Raw genomic sequence first — 7,231 nt, forward strand, 5'->3', positions numbered from 1 at the left:
AGAGATGGACAAATTGGGAGATTGGGACTGACATATATACCCTCCAAGGTAACTAATGAGAACCTACTGTATAGTACAGGGAACTCTACTCATTGCTATGTGGTCACCTAAATAGGAAGGAAATGTAAAAAAGAGGGGATACATGCATATGTATAAAGAATTCACTTTGATGTACAACAGAAACTAACACAAATTGTAAGCAACTCTACACCAATAATATTTTTTAAGGAATAAAAATAAATGTTGAGTAAAGAAACAAAAAAATTATAAATTGAAGGAATGCTATTTGTAATTGCCTCCCAAGAGCTCCTGAAAATATTCTCTACAAATGAGATGAATACATAAAGCCTGTTAAAATGTATTATTTCATTTAAGTATTTTTTTTCCTTCTGCTACTAATAGTATTTTTAGAAAAAAGTACCACTTTGTTTCTTTTCCTCTGGAATTTCAAACATGTTCTTTAGGAAACTCATTGAACTGTTAAGCCTTTAACTATCACCTGTTCTACTGTTCTCTTGAAGGAGGAAACACAGAACAGGCTCCATCTTGAGAGCAGGACTCGATCTTGGGCCGGACTGTGGACTTTAAGCTATATGCCCAGTATCTATGGAAACGACATACCAATTGGAAAACCAGACCCCCCTGGATGGAAGAGACCCAAGACTCATACCTAGACTCTCCGTCACCTAAAAGAATACCCTAATTATCTGTGTAACTGAATAGAATCATAAATTCTATTATGCTTATTGGGGTGTGACCACAGGCCTATTGATAATTGTCCATTGTTAACTACCTAGGCTTAAGGCATTTGAATCATAAGTTAACTTTGATTGTATCTTTCTTTTCCTTTGTTCAGACTAGTTTCAGGGAATTTGGGGAGGTAGGTTTGGGCACCTCCCAAAGTGGTGGGAGATTAAATAAGATTTTCACAAAAACTGGTCAGGGTCCAAGACTCTGCCTTGGGCCCACCAGTGTAATAAACTGCACTTCACTATCTGCATTGTCCTTCTGAGTGAGTTTGCTTCCCAGAACGCATGGCTACAACATTTGGTGCATTGGCCAGGAAACTCCTCACTTTGAGGAGACAAGTCTCATTTGGGACTACTCCAAGGCCTTGCAGCTCAAGTCTTCTAGAGGGGGGAGGCGCCTTGCCCTTCTGGAAGGATTCTGCTTCTCAATGCCTGGACCTTTTCACGTTAGCAGGTAGTGGATGGCAGCAGGGGAACTGAGCATTCAGGTGAGGAGGAACCCATCCATCAGGGTGGAAGAGGGGGCCTGATCACCTCCCTGGGAGGGACTAGAAGGGGCACGGACCCACAGAAGACTGGAATAGGCAGGTGGCGGCAACTGCTTGGTACACAGGTTGACGAGCATGTTAGGTCTTAGGAAGGAAATTTATGAATGTCATTTAGGAGGTGGTGTCCACACCATATTGGGGAAAATTATTACCAAGCAATCACCAAGGGACTGTTAGAAGAAGGAACTTGATCTTTGTGTGCTTATATTCTGCTCTCCCTGAGGAGGTGTCCCATCTGCTGTGAAATTCTTGACCCCCTTGGAATTGTCAGGCTAGAAGGAGGGGGATACATAAGTGAGTACGAATTGGCTTTTCCTGAGATGGCCTAGGACATGGGATATTTAACCCATCTGTATTTTCATCTGCACCCAATCAAGCCCACCAAGCCAGAATGGACTTTAAAAGTTAAAGGAGAAACAGTCTTGGACCACATGGTGTTCTGGTTAGGCCATGCCAACTGACAGGTGAAGACAAGCTGATCCCCCTTCTACCCCTGGGATCTGGCAGGTAAGGCTCTTCTCACCCCAATTAGGAAGGAGGCAGAATGGCAATTTAAGTGTTTCATTGAGTGGAAATATCAGAAGTACATAGGGTACCGAGAACTTCATAGACAGAACAAAAAGGAAAAGTAGAAGATGGTCTGAGAAGGTAAGCAAGATGGGAGGAAAAGAATCTAAGGCAACTGTCTTGGAGTGCATGATTAAAAATTTAAAGAAGGGATTTGGAGGAGACTATGGTTGAAGATGACACCTAACCACCTCCACATACTCTGTGAGGTCGAATGGCCCCCTATGGGAGTAGGATGGCCACCAGAGGACACCATGGACTTAAAAATAGTGGAAGCTGTCTAAACAGTAGTCACAGGAGAGCTGAACATCCAGATCTATATCCACATATTGACTCATGGCTAGGGTTAGCTCAAGACCCTCCTACTTGGACAAGGTTCTGTATCCAGAAAGGAAAGGGGAAAATATTAATGGCACAAAAATTGACTGATGATAAAAAAGGAAATTCTACAGGATTTGGACCGGGATGACCTGACCCCCATACTGCATAATGACACACCTGCCTCGCAGTGCTCCATCAGGATCGGAGGCCACCTTAATGCCTGATCCAGGGCCATGTGAAGTTCCTATAGCAGCCGCTGCCCCTCTGCCAGCTCTCCCAGAGATCATAGAGTCACAGTTTCTGCAGGCTCCAATCTCAGCGATGGAGACCTCTGGTCAACATCCCCAGGATTCCACCTCAGCTGGATCTCCTAGATTGTATCCACCTCTCCCGGTGAGTACTGATGGGAAGAGGGAAGAAAACACAGGAATTAGAGGCTGCTCTCTGCCAAGGAACAGGTGGAAAGAACTCCACTACAGATGCCCCTCAGAGAGCTACAACAGCCTCCAGTTCAGGACGCATGGGACACTACCATCAGCTCCCTGTAGCCTATTATTACCAGACAGCTTCCTCTACAGATATATTAAACTGGCAGAGACACACTCCACCATACTCGGGGGAGCCACAAGCCATGATTAGGCCAATGGAGACTATTTTTTGAAACCACCGCCCTACATGGGATGACATAATTCAACTACTAGCCTCCCTTTTCAACACTGAGGAAAGACACAGGATCCTAACTGAGGCCAGAAAATGGTTATGAGAAATGGCACCTGAGGGTACTGCAAACCCACAGCGGTGGGCAGAACTAGCCACCCCCGATGAGCGGCCCAGTTGGGACTGTAATACAGAGGAAGGGAGGGGCCACCTGGAGAGATATTGGGTGGCCATTTTACAAGGTCTCAAGAGCAGGGCCCAAGAACCTATGACTATGGCAAAACCCTCTGAAGTGATTCAAAGGGAAATCAAATCACCCTCCGAGTTCTACGGAAGACTGTGTGAGGCCTATAGACTTTATACACCAATAGATCCAGAGGCTGCTGGGTCTCAGATGGTGATAAATGCAGCCTTTGTGTCTCAAGCCTACCCCGAAAATGTCAGATGGGGGGACACCAAGTGACTCATGAATTTTTATACATCCCTGAATGCCCAGTATCTTTATTGGGAAGAGACTTTCTGTGTAAGTTGGGGGCACAAGTCACCTTTCCCCCCACGAGAGACACACTCTTCGAGTGGGCTCAATCACCTATTTACTCTTCCTCTCGGTAACCCCTCAAGATGAATGGAGGTTGCACGATCTCCCAGAAGGGAAACCGGACGGGCTAAACAGTTGAGAGAGAGAGAGTTAACTCAACAATTCGCTGAGGTCTGGGCCGAAGACACCCCCACCCCCACCCCCAGGCTTGCAAAACAAGTCCTGATGGTAATAGAACTCAAACCCGGTACAATTATGTCAGCACGCGCCTTGGGCCTGCCAGACCTTGCTAAGCTGTTTACTCTTTAGGCGGCTGAAAAGGACAGAGTGGCTAGGAGAGTGTTGTCCCAGACTATGGGGACACTGGACAGACCCATGGCTTATCTCTTGAAACAACTGGACAATGTTGCCACTGGGTGGCCAGGATGCAGCAATGGGCTTGCTGCAGTTGCCTTACTGGTCCAGGAGGCAACCAAGCTGACTTTGGGCCAAAATTTGATCATAAAAGTCCTTCATGAGGTCATAATTCTCCTGCGAGGGGACCCCGATAAATGGCTGTCAACATCCTGGATTACTCAATACCAGGGACTCTTATGTGAGAACCCCCATGTTACTATTGAGCCTCGCCAGGCCCTGAATCCGGCCACACTCCTTCCTGTGGGAGAAGCTGGACCCTCACATGATTGCATGGAAATCCTAGAAGAAGTTTATGCCAGCAGACCTGACTTGAGAGACCAGCCAGTCCCAGACCCAGATTTGGTCCTGACACCAGCCTGGTGAAATAAAGACAACGATTGTTGGGATATGCAGTAGTCATGGAAGAAACCATCGTTGAGGCTAGCTCTCTGCCATCACACTGGTCTGTCAAACTATATGCTCTAACCTAGGCCCTCCAGCTGTCAAAAGGTAAGAAGACAAACATTTACACAGAATCCAGGTATGCTTTTGCTACTTTACATGTACATGGGGCTTTATATAAAGAGAGAGATCTTCTGATAGCCAATGGAAAGGATATTAAAAACAAAGAAGAAATCTTGACTCAGATGCTGTATGGGAATCTGAAAAGGTAGCATTGATGCACTGTTGGGGTCACCAAAAGGAAGATACCCCACAAACACAGGGAAACCAACTAACAGATAAAGCCACAAAACATGCAGCTGATAAATTTGGGTCTGCTGGTGGGGGGTCTATCAGAACATTTGTACTCTCAAAAATGCCTGAGTTAACTTTGACTCTCCCACAGTACACCCCGGCCCAAGACCAGCTGGTTGAAGCAGAAAGGGCCACCAAAAATGAAAAAGGTCAATGCTGCCTGTGGACATAAACAAACCTCCAGGAATACAGTTAAAAGGCACTCTAAGTGGACTTTAAACCCTGCTGACACTCATGGTTTGTACCTTCTCAGGATGGGTTGAGTCTTTCCCCACCTGAACTGAAAAAGCAAATGAAGTGGCTTGCTGTCTGCTTCGAGAAATAATCCCCAGATTCGGGTTCCCAACCAGCATAGGATCAGACAATGGCCCTGCCTTTGTGCTGCTGCTACTGCTAAGTCACTTCAGTCGTGTCCAACTCTGTGCGACCCCATAGACAGCAGCCCACCAGGCTCCCCCATCCCTGGGATTCTCCAGGCAAGAACACTGGAGTGGGTTGCCATTTCCTCCAATGCATGAAAGTGAAAAGTGAAAGTGAAGCCGCTCAGTCGTGTCCAACTCTTAGCTACCCCATGGACTGCAGCCTACCAGGTTCCTCCGTCCATGAGATTTTCCAGACAAGAGTACTGGAGTGGGGTGCCATCGCCTTCTCCGCCCTGCCTTTGTAGCTGACTTAATTCAACAGGTATGCAAAGCTCTAAATATCAAGTGGAAATTACATACGGCATATAGGTCCCAGAGTTCTGGGATGGTGGAACAAACCAACCGGACACTTAAAAGAGACACTCTCCAAGTGGATCATAGAGACTGACTGCTCCTGGGTGGACTTGCTTCCAATGGCTCTGCTCAGACTCAGGATGACCCCATGGTCCCATGGCTATTCTCTGTACAATGTTGTGTATGGGAGGCACCCCCCATAATAAAACAAATGTCAACGAATTTGCCTTAGGTAAGGGGAGATGAGATTTCACAGCAGATGGAACAACTGGGTAAGGTAATAAATCGGGTAACTAAGTTTATACAAGAAAGGGTGCCATTCCCCCTTGGGGAACAGATTCACGAATTTGTGCCTGGGTATCAGCTGTGGGTCAAGGACTGGAAACACAACTCCTTGGCCCCACATTGGAAGGGTCCATATACCGTTGTTCTAACCACCCCTACGGCAGTTAAAGTTGCAGGTGTCACTCCCTGGATCCACCACATGAGGGTGAAGAGAGCATACCACATAGACCTGGAGGACGCCGAGCGGACTACACAAAAGGACCCCACTGATCCCCGTGAAACAAAGGTCATCTTAAAGAAGAAAAAGAGATGAAGCTACAATCAACTGCTGCTACAAGGACTTGCCAATATCATCTTGAGATTAACCATAGTTTTAGCACAAGGAGGGACCTGTGCTATAATTAAAGCTAAATGTTGTGTATCTATTCCTGATTTATCTGGCAATATATCAGCCACCCTAGATGACATGAAAGATCAGGTAAAAGCTATGTCTGATGATAATTTTCCTTTTTGGACTTTGGTCCTATCTTGGGTGAAGGGTGATTAGTGGAAAACTATATTTACCATTGTTATAGTTGCCTTGATAGTTCTGCTTTGTGGACCCTGAATTTTACAATGTATTATGAACTTTGTAATGCAAAGTTTGGTGTTGTTCTCCCAAATTGGCAGTCGGAGAGCCAGGGTGCAATGTATCCTTATGAATGATGCTCAAACTATGAGTTAAGAGCATCAAGACAGGGGAATGAAGGAGGAAACAAACAGAACAGGCTCCATCTTGAAAGCAGGACTCCATCTTGGGCTGGACTGTGGACTTTGAGCTATATGCCTAGTATCTATGGAAACGACATACCAACTAGAAAACCAGACCCCCCTGGATAGAAGAGACCCAGGGCTCATACCTAGACTCTCCATCTCCTAAAAGAATACCCTAATTATCTGTGTAACTGAATAGAATCATAAATTCTATTATGCTTAATGGGGTATGACCACAGGCCTATTGATAATTGTCCACTGTTAACTACCTAGGATTAAGTCATATGAATTACAGGTTAACTTTGTATCTTTCTTTTCCTTTGTTCAGACTAGTTTCAGGGAATTTGGGGAAGTGGATTTGGGCACATACACTTAGGGTATATAAAGTTTTCACAAAAACTGGTTGGGGTCCTTGGCTAAGAGGAGACTCTGCCTTGGGCCTGCCGGTGTAATAAACTGCACTCCACTATCTGCATTGTCCTTCTGAGTGAGTTTGTTTCCCAGAATGCATGGCTACAACACTCTCAAATAAATTATCTTAGTAATGACATATATTGATTGTCAAGATAAATGATATTTTCCAAAACAAAATTTTCTTCACTTAGGAATAATAAATATCTTTATTTTAAATTCCTTTAGCTTGTTAAATATTTTCACTTAAAAAATAAAACTCTGATGTCAGAGAGGCTATCTTTTATCATTTTATATTCCCTTTTCTTTATCCATTCAACTTTAGCATCAATGACACATTTCCCCCAAGTCGCAACTTATAATCATGGCTTCTATGTAAATATAAGCACATGGACTATGGAAACATAATTTTAAGATGTGTAATAACTTTCCAAAAACACTATTTCCAACCAAACCATCAGTAACAGTTAATCTTCTATGTGAAATTTCTGGTATTGGGAGTTTTAAGGAGCAATGAAATAGAATCTATATTTA

At 44.6% G+C, this 7,231-nt stretch overlaps 1 long non-coding RNA gene across 1 annotated transcript; it reads left to right on the forward strand.

Moving 5' to 3' along the window:
- Positions 1 to 1,020: 1,020 nt before the first annotated feature.
- Positions 1,021 to 6,757, forward strand: LOC147359559 (uncharacterized). Its single transcript, XR_015140882.1, has 2 exons — positions 1,021 to 1,237; positions 5,698 to 6,757. It is a non-coding gene; the product is annotated as an uncharacterized LOC147359559 (long non-coding RNA).
- Positions 6,758 to 7,231: the final 474 nt, after the last annotated feature.

The sequence above is a fragment of the Bos grunniens genome, chromosome 14 (genome assembly GCF_055505025.1).
Source record: "Bos grunniens cultivar Pamir isolate PY7600 chromosome 14, Bosgru_T2T1.0, whole genome shotgun sequence".
Lineage (NCBI taxonomy): Eukaryota > Metazoa > Chordata > Mammalia > Artiodactyla > Bovidae > Bos > Bos grunniens.